The sequence below is a fragment of the Rhinolophus ferrumequinum genome, chromosome 7 (assembly GCF_004115265.2).
Source record: "Rhinolophus ferrumequinum isolate MPI-CBG mRhiFer1 chromosome 7, mRhiFer1_v1.p, whole genome shotgun sequence".
Lineage (NCBI taxonomy): Eukaryota > Metazoa > Chordata > Mammalia > Chiroptera > Rhinolophidae > Rhinolophus > Rhinolophus ferrumequinum.
Window position 1 is genome coordinate 1,700,322 of NC_046290.1, and position 21,226 is coordinate 1,721,547.

Consider the following 21,226-nt stretch of genomic DNA (forward strand, 5'->3'; position numbering starts at 1 on the left):
GTCTTCTGCTGAACTTGAAAGCTAGTAGGACAGTGAGGGTGTCAGTAACTGGCTGTGGCCCAGCTCCAAAGAAAACGTTCTTGGGGTAGGAATTCCGGAATGTCCAGGAAGAGTTTTGATCAATTTTTTAAATGATTGTATTGGACCTCTTGCCTTTCTTACTATAATCTCACTCACTCAAAACTCAAATGGCATGTTTTATTACAGATGCAAATTGAAATTTCACAAAACATGGCCAAATGTAAAGTTATATTTGGATGTCATCTTAAAATTGATGTAAACCTCAGCATTTTATCAGTGAATTTTAATAATTACTGTTGTATCAAAGAAACTGTGGCTCCAGAAAAGTGGGAGAGTCCTTATGCAAATGGTGCATTGGATAATTGACTTCCTTTTGGACTTACTAGTAGTTGTTCCATAAGATTTCTTACTTTACCTATGCCACCGTATGTTGGCCCAGGTTCCTTTGAATTCACGGTAAGACAAAGCACAACCTTTTATCAAGGCATATGCTAAAAGTCGTGAGATATTCTGGGACACACAGATTTTATGCCCAAATGCATTTGAGAAGTGCAACATCACTATTTTTCCCTTGGAGATGCGTAGCACAGGCCAACGTACTGATGCTGAGAATTCCCGCAGGAAATAAGTCACTTTGCTAACCTACCCAGGTCTCAAACTTCTTTGGCAACGAAACATTAGAAAGTGTTCTAACATAAGAAGGTATTAACACTGCTCAAAACAGTGTGTTTCCAGAATTCATCCTGGTAACACCTTTTATTTTTAAATGTACAGCATGGGAAGAACTGAGTTTGTGTCAGTGATTCGTAAGTTGGGCACATGTCTGAATGTAGGTATTCCAACAAGGAATGGTCGCTAAAATTTTGTAATTCACTTGGAGTTTCTACAGCAGGAAATCTATCGTTGTCTTCTGCCCATGGATCCATGCAGGAGTTATCTGTGGTAGTTCTTTTGAGTCTACTTGCGATTTTCACTTAGAGAAGTTTGAACCCTATGATGCTAAGCTTCCTTTCTCTTTCTACAAAACCCGACTATTGAGCCCAGTCTGAAGGATGTAACACAGCCAAGGTTGAACTGGACCAGAGGTCTGAGGTGAGCAACACAGCCAGCTCCATGGACGGCAGACGATTTTGATATAAGCTGGAAATTTTAAGAGTCCACGAGGAGCATGGACTGAAACCAAAGACACAACAAAAGCAGAAAAGCAGAAGGATATTTATAGGCCATGTTATTTAAAGGTCAATGACAGTTTAGATTTAATTCAGAAATGTTCCACTTTCCAAAGCTGTCCTACAAGACATAATCACAGTATTTTATTTTGATTTTAAAAATAAAAGCTACAGGTAGTGGTGTACCCGAGATGTCTAAAATTCATTCTGCATGCATGAAAGCTTACCATTGTCAACCCTAGATAGAAATCTAAGAAATTCAGCTATAGGAGCTTAAACACCTAGTCATGTTGACTTTTAGGAATAAATAGATGCTGTAGAATCTCTCCCCGACCCCATCTCTTTTTAAACAGTAGCTATACTGTTCTGTAACTCAGAACTGTAAATGGTTGAGTACACAATTGTTTAGTAAAAGACCCCTGGTGTGTCACCTCGGCCCCTTCTCTGAACACGGGGACCCCTAGGAGGGCTCCTGGGGTTCCTTATCCACCTTTCATCTGCCAAATGCCCAGGAGGCAGGAGACCTGGCTTTCCCCCCCAGTTGCCCCTTACTAGCTGTGTAAATTTGTGCAGAAACCATCTCTGCCTGAGCCTCCTTTCCTCATCTCAAATGTGCCTTTTGTCCTCAAAGGTGGGAGCAAAATCAAGTGATTTCGTGAACCTCTTGTCTGGTTCAATGAGCCACAGCATGACTAAATCAGTTATTTGAAATAAATTGGACCAAAGATGTAAATAATTAATACTGGCTTACGATTTCAACTCTTAAGGTGTTATTTATTCCTCAGAGAAGAACACAGGCATTCAAAGGTATGGCTGGCCAGGCAGAGTGAACCTTGGCCCTGAGCGGCTGGCAGCCTGCTCCGAGGCCTGAAAAGCTCGCTCTGCTTAGTTCATCCCTCGCCTGTCAATATGAGAGAAAGAAGAAAATGTGTGTCTTCAGCAGCTGAGAATCCTGGCTTCCTGTTCATTCCTGTGTGACGGAGGAGACACTACTGATGCCCTCATAGCCCAACGTTTGGAGCCATAGTTTTTAACCCTCTTTATCCTCGACTGATGGATTTTGGGGCAGAATATTCTGAGAACTACATGTCGTCACTCATGGATTCTCTTCTCAATCCAAATGGCTGGAGCCTCAGAAAACTGCATCTCCTTCTGCTGAGCGGCCATCAGGATCCAAGTCATGCTCATTTCTTCAGAAAAGCTTATGAGCAAAAACATTCTGTGCAGACAGCTCCCAGGAAAAGACTCTTTAGTATTTTAGTTTTCAGTTTAGAACAAGGACTCTTGGTTGTCCCCGGCGTGTCTGTGATGTCACTGGAGAGCCGTCCTGCCTTGTCCACGTCCCTGGGAGAACATGGGTGCCCTGCGTGAAGGGCACATGGGCCTGCTCCTGCCTGGGGGTCTGAGCGTGGCCAGAGAGCGGGCCATGGTTGGTGGAAGTCTCCAGAATGCCTAGCTAAGACCTTGGCTGGACTCTGAGCCACAAGCTGGAGGACGCTGCCCTCCAATGAGAGGAGATCTTTGTGTACACACTACAATTCATGGGAGGAAAGACGCAAAGTACAGGGAACTGGTGAAGGTAAAGTTGCCTGTAAAAATCAAATGAGAATGCAGGGTGTTTCCCAACTGAGTGAAAAAGACCGCCACTCACTCCACTTTGGTTGTGGCTGTTGCAGCCGTTTTGCACCCTGCCTCTGAGTTATGGACTCCATGGGAAAGCTGTTATTTTCCTATTGCTTTAAAGCCAAAGGCATTTGTCTGTGTGCCAAAAACATTTTTTTTAACTGTGCAACTGTGTTGAAAGTTCCTTGTCTGTTTAATTGAAATGTGAGCTTAGAGTAGGAAACTTGAAGCGAGACCCTGAGAGGAAGCTTACTAAAATAAATGGGTTCTATATCCTATGAAAACATTACCTTTTGTTTGATTTGTTTATTTGGTGGCTTTTTTGGGGGGAAGACTTGGTATTTGTTTTCAGAATTGTGTTTGTAGCCCATACAAGTATAAACAACCACATTAGTTTTAAAGACTAATAAAATGATGACATTTCTTGTTTAATGTCATAAGTCATGAATTATTCTATTAAATTTCCATATGGTGTTATTAAAGTGTAAATACACATCCTAAAGGGTTTCACACTCCACGCCAGCAGGAGAGCTCTGGCGGCCCATTACGGCCATGGGCGTTCTGGCCAGTACATCCAGGGCCGACCTAAGAGGATATAGTGTGTGCCGGGAGCATGTGGGCTCAGTGACATAGGGACAATGGATTATTTAGGGCCAGTCACATAGTATATGTTCAATAAATACTTACTTGAATCATTGGTGGGAGCCCCATCATGCAGTTAGCTTCTTGTGGTGCATTGTGCTTTCTAAGATGTCTTTGCTAAGTTCATTTGACAAAAATCTGTAAGGAAAACCATTGTGTTTGTCAATGTCCAGTGAAGAATTTCTTTTTACGATCAAAGTTTGGTCACTGATCCATCTGACTGAAATATGCCGACCCCATTTCCTCTCCTTGGATACTCTCCTGAGACCTTTCCAGTTTCCCACCAGGCTGGTTTCTCCCCCACCCCAGCTCTCTGCTTTCTCTGCCCTCTGCTCCCCATAAGCTTTCATACGCCTGTCTAAATCCCCATCCAAGATGACCCAGACAGGATCCACGGTCCGCCAGAGGCATGACTGAATCAACGTGGGTGAATGGTGCCTCCCTGTCAGCCACGGCAACAGCTGGGAACCCATGTCTGCCCCCACCCGTCAGCTGAGCCTGTGAAAGCGCACGCAGCCCAGGCCCCACCCAGGGTAGAAATGCGCCTGCCCTCTCTGCTGAGAGGCTCTAGGGACGGCCCTACCCGCCTGTGTCCATCAGATGTGCTGATGGGCATGAATGGGGGGGAGGGGTGCGCCCCTTGCCTGCTTGCACCTGTCAGCGGAGCTGATGGGCAGGGAAAGGTGGGGGTGGCCCCCTCCCATGCTGTCAACCCAGCTGACAAACAAGTGTAAGTGGGCAAGGGCCTGGCCTCTCCTAGTCAGACGGGGATGTTGTTGCTTGGCTGGAGAGTGAATGGGGGTTCCGCTTGCCTGGCCACTGGGGGCTGTAAGCACCGGAAACAGAAGGGTCTACACAGACTGGAGTGAAAGGCAGGACTGGCGCGCGTGCGCACGCGTGAGTTTGTATTTTTAGCTGTGCAGATGTGGCCCCACGTGCACACTGCAGTGTGTTCACTGAGCCGTAATGTTTGTCACATAGCGACGGGGCAATGGCGAAACTTCCGTCCGAAGCAGAGTGCTCCAATGGGCCCCGCACACACGTGCTTTCAGAAGCGAAGGCGGGAGGCAGGACAATACGTGTCAGGTTTGAGTTTCCAAAGAATAAGAACAATATTTGGGTGCATTTTTCATATTGATAACCACTACTAGTCAGCTTGTTCCTTCTCTCTTAGTAAGAAAGCGATGTGATTTGTAAATCGCTCACTCAGTGGTTTCAAATGTTTTCCTCCCTCGGTGAGAATTGCTTCACCTCAAGTGACATTTCATTCAAGGGTCTGGATGCAGGTCTCAGGCTGGGAAATCCATCTTTGATGAGAAATGTGACGTGCTGGTCACTTAATAGACATTTTTTGCAACGTTACGTTGAAGCGTCCACATGAATGAAGCTGTAGCCGCAGGTCACGGACGTGACGCCCTTCCGGTAATGAGTGTCCTGAAGACGGTGGGTTGGGGCCACAGGCTTGGAAAGGCTCAGACAGGAGGCAGATGGCACGTTCCCCGATGGAGCATCTCACTGGCTCTACACAAGCTGCAAAAAAACACACAAAAGGTTTTAGTGATGCATTGGGAGAGAAAACACTTTTGTTTCATAGAAACGCCAAAGATCTGCAGTTTGGAGGAAGGAATTCGGGCCTTTTTCCCAATCCTGTTTTGTTTCCATGAAATGAAAAAAATGAAATGCCTGCTTTCACATGTCTGGGGAGTTGGGTGTCCACAAATCAAAAACAAGCTGCCCACAAAGTTTTACTTAAGTTAGAACTTTGTCTTGTTCCGAAGATTCATTTAGATGAAGAAACTTTTTAAGAGGTATGATCACTCTCAAAATTACCTGATTATGTTCTCTTGGAATAAACACATCAGTTAAAACGATCAATAGGGAGCTCATATCATTTGAGAAAAGTGTGTGGGAAGGTCTAACAGATAGTCAGCCCATTACTCAACGATATTTCTCCTGTCATCGAAGAATGACACTGGACATAGTAGACAGAAGAGATGAACCACTAGATGATAAATGCCTCCCCCAGATACGCCTGGTATTCTGTATTCACAAGTTCTGATTCCATCATCTTCACCCATTTATGAATATGGTATCTCGTCAGGCTTCCCAAAGACAGGGAGTTTGCTGGGTTTTGCAGCTTCTTATTTTTCATTTTGAGGCACACAGTGATTTTCTTGACTCGTCCAGAAGAGATTCTTTTTGCAAGAGCCCATGTGCCAAGGTGGCATAGAACGTTGTTTGTGGTTCTTCATTATCAAGTTGGGGTTAATGGTTGGGTTAAAGAAAATATGTCTCAAGGTGACCAAGAAGAGAGGCTTCTGTTTCAATTTGGTTTCCTTTCACTCCTGGGAAACTTAAGCCTGTGGTTCATGTTGTGTGACAGGTACACATTGCATAACTGCTATTGTCTTTTCATTTGGAGCCATTGATTTATCCTTACTCCCCAGGTGGCTCTTTGCTTTGAGTATAGAATCAAGAAAAAGACCAAAGAGATATACTCTGTGAGTTCCTTGACTATTTTCCTTTTATGATGTACACGGGTCTCTTCACACCTGCAGTAGTGTATCCAGCTTAGGAACCCACATTAAAACCAATTTTTAAAAAATGCCTGAAGAAGAGAATGCCCAGGGGGAACTTGCAGATGGCAAAGGTCTCTGACAGTATCATAAGAGTAACAGCTGAAGGTACTAGAAATATTTAAACCAGGAAGTAGAACACTTGGCTGGGGCATTAAAGTATTTGAGTTTTTCAGAGAAAAGAGCCATTAAAAAATAGTCTTGGTAATTTTAGAGAGCCGAGTCGGACCCTCCAGGTGAGCAAGGTGTGGGTGACATTTAGGCAACGTTCTTCCATAGAGTTCTAGCAGGACAGTGTTCTGTACATGGTGGGAGGGGTGTCTGGTCGGAAGCGAGGGAAAGGCCGCTTCCTTTGCGTGGGAGTTTGAAGTAAAGAGTTTAAATGCCTCCTCTAAGGGTGTGTGATTCAGTCCCAAAGCTATTCAAAATATTTTGGGTCAGGTTGGAGCCAGATTTTTCCTGTTCATTGTAGATCATTTGGGCTTTTTTTTTTTTTTTTCAGATCTAACACTATGACGGTTTGTTTTTAGACATAATAGAATAGATTTATCAAGTTTTCTCATATTAAGTCACAAGTTGATTGCGTATTCAGTTTGGGTGGTTATATGTCACCTTGAAGACAACCAACTAATATGAAAGAAAGACGGAATGAGCTTTAAAATGGTAAATTTTGACTGCCTGATAAATAAATATACCCTAAAGATTCAATAATTTATCACTTTGAGTTATTTATCTCTCTCAAAAGATTTCTGAAATCATTCTTTACTGTTTCACTTGATTAATTCTTTGATCTCTACGATGAAGAACACGTTATCCACAGCCACTGCACAGACTGAGTTATTAAAGGAATGGTGAGGCGATAAACAGGTTGATGTGAACCAGTTAGAACTGTAAAGAGGCTGGTGAACAGACCAGGAATGATGGGTTTTATACTAATTGTGCTTTTGAGAACTATAGCTGCTATGTGTTTGGATATTCATAAAGCATAAGTGGCTAATTTGAAAAGAAACTAGTCACTGATGCAAAGCTTTCTGCTTGCAAGAAGCATGGCAGAATTACTTGCATAAAGCACCTACTTGAATTTCTTTAGGGCCACCGGTTGCCAGTCTTTTTATTGGGAGATGAAAACAGTAGTTATGGTAAAATTGGCAAAACAGTATGGTAAAACAGTATGGTAAAACAGTAGTTATAGTAAACTTTTACTATAGCACCTAAGGGAAACCCTGGAAATCACACACAGTTCCCTGGCTGCCTTGAGAACTCTTTCTTTGTCATTAATTTTTGACAGCTTTAATACAACATGCCTTGCAGAAGGCCTTTTCGAATTGAGATAATTAAGTGTTCTGTTAGCTTCTTGGATTTGAGGATCCAGTTCTTTCCATAGGTTTGGGAAGTTCTCATTGAGTATTTATTTGAATAGGCTCTCTGTTCTTTCTCCATCTCTCTGCCTCCTGGTATACCCAATCATTGGTATATTGCTCTTTCTGATGGAATCAGATAGTTCTTGCAGAGGTTTTTTGTTTTTTTTTCCCTCTCAATGCTCTTTTTCCACTTGAGTCATTTCTAGATTTCTCTCTTCAATATCATTAATTCTTTCCTCCATTTGGTCTGCTCTATTTCGTAGGCTACCTAGTTCATTCTTCATCTCATTTATTGTTATTCAAGTCTAAATTTTTTTTTATAGTTTCACTCTCTTTGGTAAAATACTATTTTTATTTGTTGATTTTATTCCTGAGCTTGTTGAACTGCTTTTCTGAGGTTTTTTTGGTGTCTCCTTGAGTTTTTTTCCGAACTGCAATCTTGAATTCTCTGTCATTTAAATCACAACCTTCCATGTCTTTACATTTATTTTCTGGAGATTTTTCATTTTCTTTCTGAACTCCATTAGTACCTTGGTTATTCAGTGTGCTCGGTGGATTCTCTGCCTAGGCATTTGGGGGGATGAAATCTTCTTTAAAAAAAATCACTAAATCAAGGAAGTTATTTTTCCACTACAGAGCAAGAGTGTGTGCATATTTGCAAGGACTGTACTAAATGCCAACCGTTGTTCTTTTATTAACATATTATGGGATACCTGGACTTCAAGTTACTGTACACTTCTGTTCTGGATGCTCTTCAGACGTTCTGATTCAGGACCCAAAGCATTATCACAGATGGTGGGAGGCGACAGGCTGGACAGAGGTGGGCTGATGGGACCTCAGGGACAAATGGGAACAAGTGAAGCTCTGAGCCATAAACCAGCCTCCCCAAAACCATCTTTTCTCTTCAATGGATACAATAGGTTAATAAAACACTTCCAGGTAGAGAACATTTCCTTTGATTGAAACAATTGGTATGATACATGGTTAATATTTAGATAAATAAGCAAGTGATTAATGCTTGAAACTGCTCTGGGACTGTATTTGTTTCACCCTTGTGATTACAGACTCAGAACTGGAAGTGGGTCAGTGGCCTCCATAGCAAGGGAGCAGAGAAGGCTCAGAGACTGTGCACTGGACTACAAGGAAGGGTTCATATCCACCTTGAAAGATAAAGCAATGCAAAGTCCTTGGGGTAGGAGAATAGGGATGAGAAGGCAGGTTTCTCATCTCACCTCAGCTCCCTTCCTCACTCTTGCTTTTCCTCCAGCTTCTCCTTCCTTTTGTTGCGTCCTGTGATGGCTAAAAAAGTCTGCATGCTGGTTATGGAGAGAACACTCAGCTTTATTTATTGCAGCACTTTCCAAATTACAGAAGAAGATTGTTTTTTCTGAAATAAAGGAAAAAGGAGTATAGGGTTGGTTATGTCATTAGCTGCTCTTGGGGAATCCTGGGATGAACAAAGTGAAATAGGTTCCCTGGGTCCCTGCAGGGGCTTTCGGTGTGCCAGAACACATGGGTGGTCTCCCCAGATTGACTGCACGCATGGCTTCTGAACTTATTTGCCTAAAAAATCCTTTGTCATGGACTGCCTATTAATACGTCAGAACGCAGTATGGAAAACTCTGGCTACTTCATTAATCTGCTTACCAAGCCCTTTCTCTATGGATAAGGCACCGACAAACACAATCTTTGGTCAGGTCTGAATTTATGAGAAATTCTAAATCGGTGAAGACAAATGGGTGACATTTTACCTTTGTGACGTTTCTTTTCCCAGATGTAAATTAAGCAACAATTGCCATTACTCCCAAAGTGCACCCAAGGCTGCCCTGTTCTGTGAAATGTTTCAAGAAAGACGTGTTTAATGATTTAGCAACTTCGGGAACTGCTTCAACATCTATCTGCTCTGCTCGACACCCAGCTCATGTCATGGAAATCCAAAATAATAACAATAATTATGAAAAGCATTACAGAAATAAATAAATAATAAAGCAAGAACAAAACCCAAACCCAACAAAAACCCTGCACACGTGTCTTTAACCTAGACTTGCACAAACATAATTGACATTGAACTCTTTTTTTGTGGGCAGAATAACCTTCCCAGGAGCTAGGCTTCTGGAACACACTTGGGGAAGTGCTGACCTGCAGATGTCAGTTTAAAACATCCCTGGGAAGCACAATTGTCTTAGTTCCCTGCCCTTCCAATGCTTTAGAGAGCATTAAGCAGGAACAAGGTCGGGTGTTAAACCATAACATGCCTGGAAATTTTTCTGAAAATAAAAAGAAGCCTGAGATATGATTTGACTACCTTTGTTTTAAACTGAGATGCTACTAAGCTCTGCTTTGTGAGGCTTTGTTTTGTGCCCTTATCTTTCTTCTAGGTGTTGGGATCACAGCTCAGATAGGCCCGGTTCTCACCGAGTTCACTAACATTTTGTCTGCCACTGCTCCCTCCCCACCATGTGTGAGAAGACACGTGATATGTATGTGGATATTTCCAGAATGCAGCTGTTCTACTTTACAAAATAAATCAGTCTGGTCTTGGCATATTGCCACAATTTGACATATCAGATAAGTAACAGCATTGCCACAAATATATTCTGATTGTATCGACATAAACTTTAAATTTTTTAGGAAAATAGTAAAAATTATTTGTAGTTTCATAGAATGTTAGAACGTCCTAGAATAGTTCGAAAATTATTTCACTGGACTTCAGTGAACACTGCCTCCTTGCTTTGCTATGTTTGTATAGGGTTTTTGAAAAACAAGTTAAGTCTTTCTTCAACCCAAGCTCTTTCTTTAGGTCATTGCCCTGCCAGGTCTACTGTCTTTGTTTTCCCTCCCACAGAATCAAAGTTTTACTACCTTGTTATAGAATGTTGTAATAATTCCAAAGGTCAATATACTCTATTCGTGGTGTTATGAGGTTTAATAGTTGCTGCACCCATCTGATAGCTAGAATTATTTTAGGACACCATAATTACTGTTGATATCATCACCATAATCATCAGTATTCAATTAAGCTGATATGGCAACAACTCAATCATTTTAAATGTATTAATGTAGTTGTTTTATAACTGACAACCCAATTAAAAGTAGAAATAAGTAGTTTTTCCTCATTTATTTTAAAAGTTAAAGCAATATAAATAATTTATAATCTCCATTCATTTAATTTGTGCTCCCAGAAAAAAATTATAGTTACCAAGAAAGTAACTTTTACGAAAAGAAAATCGTTGCAAACTGGGTACCCACCATTTATTAGCACTTTTGCAACTGTTATTTTTAACACATATAAGGTCTGCAGGTTTTTACAGATGAGGTTCAGAGTGGTGAACAGTTTATAAGGATGTAACCAGAATTACAGATATCTCTAAATCCTTTGTGCAATATCAGGATGCCTCACCAGCAGTACTCAGGTGACAAAGTAATATATATATATATATATATATATATATATATATATATATATATTCACAGTAACCACAATGTAATCATAATGGCTAATGTTTTAGGCTTTAATTTAATGATATGATTTTATTTTACCCAATTACATAAAAACACTCCATTATTCCTATTTTTTTGTGAGTATAAATTTTCAAAGTAAGAATATGTACAATGTAATTGCAAGGCTGTCTTCTTTTGTTGGTGAATATACATTTGATTGGTTTTGCCAAGAAATCATTACCTAAAACATCAATACGCATAAACCTACATTAAAAATTCTTGCGACCAGTACTTGTCTCCATTTACCAATTGTCAAAGTTCCTCAGCCACCCTAGAGGTGTGCTCCAACACCAGATAGAATATCAGTATTATTAATATAGGCACCCTTCTGGTGGCATTGACGTTGAGTGTGTTCCTTCTGCTTCAAGTAAAACACATTTGTATTTCCAGAGCACTGACTTATCTATCCCGCTGGGTCTCCTCTCTGAAGATTTCTAAAGATGACAGACGAAGGGACCACATCCATTTTCCCTGAGCTCCAACCCTTTCATATCTGATGGGCTTTCCATAGCTTCAGTGATTTTTTTTCTTGTGAATTCTGTTTATTAATTTAAAAAATAACATATACTTATTATCGCTAGTAGAGAATAAAAAAGTACAGTGTGCTCATTAAAAGATATTAAAATATCTTTCCTTATCTTCTACCCATGGGTCTGTTTTGAAGGTTAACCCATTAATACTGTGTCCCTACCTTTGTATGGCCAAGAGGTTATATGAACTCCACAGCACACACAGAGAGGTTATTTTATCGTCACTTAGCTTTTACAGAAAGAAGATTGTACCAGAGCCATTGCACTGTGATTTAGTTGTCTCACTTAATGCTGCATCATGGACGTTCCTTGCAGTCACTAGCTTGTAACTCATTCTTGCTAACAGCTGTGGAATATTTCAACAAACGGGTAGATAACAGTTTGTTTACTCATTAGTAAATATTAATTGATATTTCTATTAATGTTTATATTTTGCCACCATACACAACACAATATTCAGATAACCTTATGTTACTGATTCTTATATTTCTCTATTTTATATTCCCCCGAAAAAGACTGCTATAACAAAGGGTAGGCTCATCTTTATTTGATAAATGTGTCTCCAATTGGCAGCAACAATTTAAATTCCTACCAGTAATTTAAGCAAATGGCTATTTCCAAGCACCCTCATTCATACTGGCTATTATTGCACTTTTAGAATTTTGCTAAATTTGTGGGGTTAAAATTCTTTTCTTACCATTGCCTTAATTTGCATTTCTCTGACAGTGGGTTTCAGCATCTTTTTGTATGTCTGTTGTCCTTTTTGGATCACCTTTTCTATGAATTAACTTCCCATTAAATATTGTTGTTTGTCTTTCTCTTATCAATTTGCAGAATCCTTGTGATATTGACCTTTTGTTAGTTGTATGTGTTGTAAGTATTTTCCCAGTATTGTTTGTCTTTGAACATCTGTTACCATTTTTTTTAATGTAGTCAAATAGATTTGTCTTTTATTTGTGGCTCTTTGTTTTTTCAATAACACAAATATCTCCCAAAGGGTTCTCAAATTTTTCATGTATTTTAAAAGATTTTTAAAAGATTTGATTTTGCATGTGGTATAAGTAGGGATTTAGTGTTGTTTTCTCCTAATTACACCAACACCATTTGTTAAATAGCCCTATATCACCCTCCTGAATTGAAATATCTCTTTTGTCCTACATTGTTTTCATATACCCTTAATTTCCATATAGACTTACTATTGTGTTCTGTCATGCCAATGTAATACTCTTTTTCATGTTAATGGCACTATAGACATTTTTAAATAGGTTAAGGAAAGTGCCTTCTCACTTTTCCAATATTTAGAATTCTAAAACATTTACTTTCCTGTATTATTGTTTCAGTCAGATTAGGTGAGGCAAAGAGGAAACAATTAACCTTGAAGTTTTAATGCTTAATCAACACAGGTATGCCTCTTGCTCTTGCAAACTCCCACGTGGGGTCTGTTAGTACAGCTCTCCTCAAAGTGATGACCCAGGATCCATGTCCTCCAATTTGTAGCACCACCATTTCAAAGTGCAGGTTCTACATTTGTCTTTGCAAAAGAAAAGTGAATAGAAAAACCACACTCATTCCCAAGTACAGTCTCATGGCCAGAACCTGTAATGTCTCAACCTTATAGAGCAGATTGCAACATGCAGGGGAGAATGTGGAATTTTGGTGAGAGGTACTGTCTGTGCCTCCTACCTGACCTTTCATGACATTTTACTCAGTTGAAAATAAAGTTTTATTTGATTAAAATTGCACCATATGCATGTATTATTTGGGAAGAATTAATATGTTTATGATTTAAGTTTTCCCACCCAGGGGAATGATATTTTTAGCTATATGTCTGCCTGACCTGTTTTAAGTATTTTGATAAGATTTATAGTACAGATCTTCTCTCTTTCTTTTAAACTTTTTCTTAAGTATTTTATAGTTCTTGTTATTTTGGAAAATGGAATAGTTTGTTTCCATATTCATTTCTAACCAATTATTGAAAGTGTAGAGGAAAACTATGATTTTGTATATTTAGCTTGTATCCAGCCACCTACCAAATTTTACTATACATTCTAGTAATTTTTATTAGTTTCTGCTTTTTTTCTGGGTGAACAATAATATCATCCATAAAAAGAGTTAATGTTTCCTGTTATCCAGTATATAAGCTGGTTATTTGATATTTCTTATTATATTATCTAGATTCTCTAAAACAACTTTTTGTCATAGTGATATTCCTTTTCTTTTAAAGATACCCCATATGTTGCTATTTTGCTCTCTTTCAAAGCCCATATGCGATTCATCACAAAGTTTCAAACTCGATCTCAATAGTCCCCTAATCTTTCCCCTCTGTTTCCTTTTCCTGGCCACAGCCTGAGGTCATATGTTCATCATATTAACCAGATTATTAGAACACCTTCCTCACTACCTCCCTTGACTCTGATCTGGTCTGCCTCCAGAGTTGTATTTCCATACCAAAATTTAATAACGACCCTCTTTTTATTAAAACGTTCAATGGTTCCTAACTGCCTGTGGGATAAAGGTCAGGCTTCTTAGCATTCATTCTTCATTCATTGCCCTTCACAACCTGGTGCTTGTCATCATGTACGAGCTCTGTCAGTAAGTCAATGTGGGTATGCCCCTAAGAGTGAAGCATCTCCCACCTGCCAGACTTTTCCTATAAATGTGGTTCCATATTAGGCCATATGGGTAAGTCCTTCGGTGTCATTGCATTGACATCCTTCTGGCAGACAATTTTGACCTTTTAACTCAAGTTAGACTTGCAGATACTAGTACAAAGCCTTCTCTTCATTGTTACTGTTCCTCTCCACTCTGATCACTGGATTGGCATGCACAGGATGCCAGTCATCTGACCAATCACTGGATGATGGTTTTAGGAAGTATTGAATTACTTGATGCAATGAAGTGGTGTTTCTACAAGTACGAAGAGATTGGAGCAGCTGCTCAACTGAAAAAGGTCAGGAAATAGTATAGTATAGTACAACATAAAATGACTCTGTCGACTTTGTGACAGAGTAGTAAATTAAATTGATCTTTTCACACTTGTTTCCTTTTTCTCTTAATTTTCTAAAGGTGATGGAAATGGAACAACTCATGGGCCTAGTATTGTTAAGATACACACACACACACACACACACACACACACACATATACACACACTTAACTTTTATAATTTAAACATTATTTTCCCAGAAACAGTGAAAAATATTACCAGATAAAGTTTCATGAATCAAATGTTTGTCTTTCTTATTTACATGCTGCTATGAGCTATATGCTTGCCCCAGAATATCGAGGCAAAAATCCTCTTCCTCTTTAGCTCTTTCATTATAAGGAAGAAGAGGAAGAGAAGCCTAGTCCCAGGTAGTCTGCAGAACAGATATTGTCCATTCTCTATCATTTAACTCTTCTAACACCCCCTGTTTTGTGCTTCTTCAGTCACCTGCTTTCTCCATAATTTTTGAGTAAATATATTTAAATGGCTATGATTCTGTTTTAAAACAAGGTTATAAAATCTTGGCTACAAGTTTATATCATTCAGTTATTTGTATGTGAATCCTCTTTGGGGATTCAAGTTTAGGGATGTCTTTCAGGAATGTACTCCATAGAGACCATGGAGATTAGATACTACAAATGTGAACTCACCTGTACTGTTATCTTGAGAAGAAACTACCAAGAATAGGCCTAGTAACCCCTCCCTAGATTAAAGAAAACAGTGGTATAAGTCGTCAATTATCACTTACTATTTGTTTCTAGAACTTCAAGGTCAAGGGAATGACATTGATCCCTGAGAGCTGTGCTCTTCAATAGCTTTAGATTGGAATCCTTTAGAAGCAGCTGGCTTGAAGCTAGTCTGTGAAATCTTCCCCTGTCTGACTTTCCACTCTCCCCCTCACTTTCCCTTCTGTTTAATATCTCGATGTTCCTTTGTTTGGTTCCCACAAAAGCACAAAACAATAGGCAGATTCACAAGCATGATCAACAATGGAGAGCTCAAGTCTAGAAGGCAGGGGGGCAGAAGAATCGAGCTATCCTCTGTTTTCACAGTGTAGCACCAGGGCTCTACATGGAAGGTGAGAGCAAAACCTTCTCCTACAGGGCGCATCACCCTGTGTAAATGATGGGAGCTCCAGCTCACTGGAAAATACACGGATTTTAATATACTTTATTGTTTAATTGTATTGCTTCTGTGTTCCTTTCATCTGCCTCTGAAGGGAAAGTCAACCTCAGTGGGGAGGTCTGACTTGGGACATCTTCCACCCCTTACTCTGACTTTGGCCAATCATCTAGCGTTTCCAATCAATTTGCATAATTCTTCACACTGGCTTGATGAATGCTATGATCTTGTCTCTCTTATAATGTACCTGTCTTATCCCTGTTTTTATTTAAAGTTGAGATCTTTTGTTCATCATAAAATTATTGTGTTTACTTTGAAAATATTTACGATATTATTTATCTTGACTACTCTGTTTGGTCCCTCATTAAATTCTGCACCTGAGGTCAGTGTCTTACTCCTCTCACTCCAGTTCCAGCCCTCAGCTTAACAAATTATCCTAAGACACATTTAAAATGTCACTAAATTGTCTGATTTGTTCAAGGTTTAAGGACAGTTAATTTTTACTTTCTATGCTTTATTTTTATCCACCCAAATTAAAAATGTCTTTCTTTTACATGAAAGAAAAGAAAAAGGAGCTGAATAGTTATACTAGATTATTCCAAACCCTGGCCAAAACAATAAACTTTCTGAACGAGCATTTTTGTCAGATGTGAATGGAAAACAGCAACAAAAACAGAATGGTGACTTAGTTTTTTAAGAACCTCATCAAACATTTGGTCACTCACAGATGAGACAGGACTCAGTCCCCAGCTTCAGGTGTCCCTCATAGGCGGGCTCCTCTCATGCTGGAAAACAGGTTATCAGAGTTGTGTGACTCAGGGTCGTAAGGACCAGCGTTCAAACTCACTTCCTTCTGTTTGTGTCGGAAATATTTTCTAAAAATGTAAGTATAGTTTGAATTATATTCTACAAACATTATGGGAAAGTACATTTTAAAGCTATTTTATAGAGAAAATTGTTTATCTTTCGTCTATTAAAATATTAAATTATGGATTTTTCTTTTCTACTAGGAGAGAGCTCAGAAAGCATCTAATACCAGTTTCTAATTTCACCGATGAGGAAACAGACTACAAAACAGCACTTGTTGGGTTTCCTTCAGTCTCATTAAACAATGCTAATCCACAGGGGGCCTAAATGTCCTGCGTTTTATGCCTTGAGGAGTGAAATTCTGTCTCAGCTACTTGATAAGCTTGGCGCTAACACACTTTTTCTCCTAACAGTAACCTTTTCTGTTTTTTGAAAAACCATGATGCTGTCTCTTCTCCATTAACGTGTGACCCAAGCAAGGGAGAACCCCCTGATTTTGTCTGCCCCCAGCTTGCTTTAGGCCACTTCTCCCCAATTAATAAATGTGTTCGCAACATTCTGGAAACAAATGAAGGATTCAGCTATGCTCCATTTGTTCATTCTTTTAGCCTACTGAAATATCGAGTAATGCACCACAGTAATAAATTTATAGATAAAAAACTGAGCAATCTACTTCATTATCAGTAATTTAAATGTGGTCTTTGCTTTAGCCGTGTAATCACAGAGATAGAAAATTTACAGACTAGAAGTAGAAAAAGGATTTCATAAAACCAGAGACCTTGAAAGCCCATGTTACTATTACTTAATTTCTCCTTTCCCTAGTGTTCTTGTAAAGTGTTTGTTGGTGAATATCTTTCAATTTGTCTTACGTAGGGCATTTCAGGGTTTCCCTGTTTCCAAAAACAATGTAAGTGTGTGTGCACGTATGTGTACAAAATATTTAATGCACATAGTACAGAGATATCTATTAATATAAAATATTCTTGCTTTATATTGTCTAAATAAAAGTTTAGGAAATGCTGCTAAAAAACATCGATCGCTTCATCATATAGAATAACAAATGGCTGCATAGGCTGTGAGCTCCAACTAGAAGATGGCGGGACTCTGCAGATATGCAGCCTGTGACTCAGCAGCGCCACCGTGAGTCAGCCAGAGTCCTGGCAGCACCACAGCCTGATGGGCCCTGAGCCCTGCAAACATGCTGCCCTCCTTCCAGCTCATCATACTTCACTCAGATTTAAGGAGGTGCCAGCAATCGCAGTCATCAAGATAAGTGATATTTCAGTGCAATATTTTTTTAAAATTAAAATCACTGCAAAACATTCATTGTGAACAAAATATCACAATTTTAAACAAAGACAAGATCGGCAGAATCCCATTGCACCCCGATTATTCATCTAGCCAGCAGTAAAAACTTATGCAAATTGATGGGAAATACTAGGTAATTTGAGCAAAGTCAGAGTGAGGGTGGAATGTGTTCCAAGCCAGACATCCCGGCGGGGTTGACTTCCCGTTCAGAGGAGGCGACGAGGAACACAAGCTGCGAGAGTCACAGCTGAGTTGGTGGGTGTCCCCTGAGCCTGACCTCCCAGACGTTAAAGAGTGATCACAGGTCACTGGACAAAGGTTCACTCTCACCTTGATGAAGGACCGAGGTGACAGCCAGAACACGGGTTCCAGAACCCTCCCTCGGTACCGCAGCCAACGCTGCTCTCTGTCAGATGCCTCTGATACGATGGTGAGTGGCCTTTCTCCTGACAATGTCGGTCTCAGGGAGAGGAAGCAGGTTACTGCAGCCAGCTGAGTGATGCACAGTAGCACGTCAAAGGACCCTCAACCCTCCAGGTCACAGGCCCCTTCCCCTGTTTCTCCACAGTAACTAATGATGTGTAAATTCATTGACTTTCCCAAATGCATTGACTTCATGCATGTTCATCCTTCTTAAATAAATCTATGTCCTCCCAGTAGACTAGACTCCTCTTCCGATCAAAGTTTTCCCATCCAGTGCCTCTCTTCCTGGGCATATATACATTTATTTAAAAATAATGCAATATTATTTGCAAGTTCAATACCATGAAAAATTTAAAATCTACCGACCTTGGAAACAAGCCTTATAAGTATTTAAAGACTTGTAAAAAAAAAAAAAAAAGGTCATCTGTATAATATTTATTTATAATAGGAGATGAAAATATTAATTTTGTCCTACAGAATGACTCCATCATAACACAACCCATCATTATGTGACTTTTGATTAGCCAGGACTCTAATTCACATAATAGCTACATGTAACAAAATCCACAGAAAACCCAAGTGCTCATTCGTCATCACTTGTGATCCTGAACATAAGTATTAAAAGAATAGTTGTGGTGGTCAGTACGCGGCCTTGGAAGATCGCTTACTTTCTGGCCTTGTGAGAAGATGAAGTAGTCAAACTAGAAGACATGTGGTTTGTGTCTGGTACACCAGGGAAGGGCAGAGGAAGACGCCCAGGGAAGGAACATTTGTGTATAGCGATACCTGGTTTCTTACTACTATGTCAGACAAAATAAAGCCTGTTAAACTGTTCACATTTGCCCAGCACATTTCCAGAATCTTCTGGAACATTCTGCAGGCTTTCTGGGCCTTTGGCAGCTTTGTTGCTGAGAGCTGAGTGTTCCTGACCTTTAGGAGTTGATTCCAGGCAGCCTCTGTGCCACTGGGGCTCCTGTCTGCATGGGCCCCCTCTGCAAACCCCACACTCTGAACCTGGATTTTCTTCTGCGAGAAACTGTGTGATCCTGCAGGATTGGCTCTGCTGCCCCCTGCCCGGGGGGCGGGGGTGGGGGTGGCGGTGTGGAGAGGCTGCTCCTGACACACACAGTTGGGGGCCTAGCTTACTAAGTCTTCCCTCCAGCTATGTCAGGTCAGTACTAAGAGCATTAAGCAAATTACAACCCTGGGGGAAGCTGCAAAGAGAAAGATGCCACTGTCAATTGTCCCTGTGACTTAGGTCTTAACAAGAAAAAGAAAAAAAAAAGACAGTCCAACCAGCCCTGTCTACAGAAACCGTTTTTTTGTGATTTTAATTCCCCGAGCCTGGTAATTGAACTTGCAAATAAATGTGGTCCTGGACGTCAAACCCACCTCCCCCGCAACACACACACCTCCCCGTGGGCCTTACGTCCAGCTCACCTCTCCATGCTCTGCATGTCCTCGGACTGCAGACTCTGCACCAAGGACCATGGGCCACGCGCCCACAGCCTCTGACCCTTTAGGATCCCACCTCCTGGAATCCTGCAGCAGGGCTGTGATGGGGAAGGTCTGTGGTGTCCCCATTGTTTGCTGCTCACTGTGACGCCTGAGCCTGTGCCCGCATCTGGGCCTGGCCTCCCACACCACAGAAGGCACAGGAGCCCCGACAGGTGCCCAGTTCCTGGCTGCGATTCTCTGCTCCCTGCAGCTCTGCACCCCCAAAACCAGACCAGACCCCTCTCCCAGTGGCTGTGAGTCCACAGGCTCCATTCTAAGGGTCCTAAATTGTCAGCGATTCTCTCCACAGCCGCCTGTGCACTGGGGTCTGTTGAAGACACTGAGCCGCTCTGCATGGGCTTTGCGTGAATGCAGGAGCTCACTCTGTGCCCCAGGGCTTCTCTGTCAAGGCGCTGCTGTGCGCTGGCCTTATGGGTTGGGTCTGTTTCCTGGGGCTGTTGTGACAAATGACCAGAATCTGGGTGGCTTAAAACTCTAGACATTTATTCTCTCACCGTCTACAGGCTGGAAGTCCAGCATCCAGGTGTCTTAGGGCTGCACATCGTCTGAGGGCTCCAGGGGAGAGTCCTTCCTGCCTCTTCCGCATTCTGGTGGGGCTGGGTCCCTTGGCCGGGGGCCGCATCCCTCCACCTCTGCCTCCATCTTCACGTGGTTGTCGTCCTTCCTCTGAGTCTCCCTGTCTTCATGTGACCTTCTTACAAGGACACCAGTCGCTGGATTTGGGGCCACCCACTCCACTATGAGTCATTGTGACTAATTCCATCTGCAAAACCCACTTACAGATCAGATCCCATTTGGGGGTTCCAGGTGGCCATGGATTTGGGGGACTCTATTCACCTCCACACGTTGCCATGGACATGAGAATTACATGTACAGTACACTTTAAACTAGACTGTGGCAATCAAAAATATGGATTGTGTTTTCACAAGTAAAAAATGTGAGGCAATAAAATTTATAGCGGTTGACTACTGAATTAAGCTTTTAAATATTTGCTTGGGTTTTCTCTTCTTTACTGGTTTATTTCTCGCAAGTTCATGTTTCCACAATCAAATTAAGATATTTTGATGTACAAGTGTTTGTTGTACATACAGACTTTCCTTTTTTCATATTAAAAGATCAAAAACATTCCTTTGAGGCAAACAGATGGGAGAGAAAGAGAGAAGGGACAGATGTTTGGGGGCCCAAGGTTTACAGAACTCGGCTTTTCCAGCCATAAGCTTCCATCAAAGCCCCATTCACTTTCCTTAGAACCCTAAAGGCCAGAACAGAGTTCCATTACTTTGGGAAAGTAACGTGGGCTTTCTGGATGCTTCTGTCTCCCGCTGTGATGCAAACACGAATGAAATCAGTTGGAGAAAGAGCATGCGTCCCTCCCACCGTGCACTGTCCAGATCGCTTCCACCCTCCCTCCACCTTCCTGATCTCTAAGCACCTCCCAAAGACTTGTAGAATCACAGAGCTTTATTTCAATGATGGGAATTCCCCCACCAAACAAATTCTGGGGCTCGCTGACAACGTGCACACAACAGGGAGCTCGTCTGGAGCAGGTGTTAGGAAGTAGGCCCATGGCCTGGACACGATGGCTGAAGCAGGGGGCCGGTCAGATAAATCAGCTCCCACCCCAGCGTCAGCGCTCCTG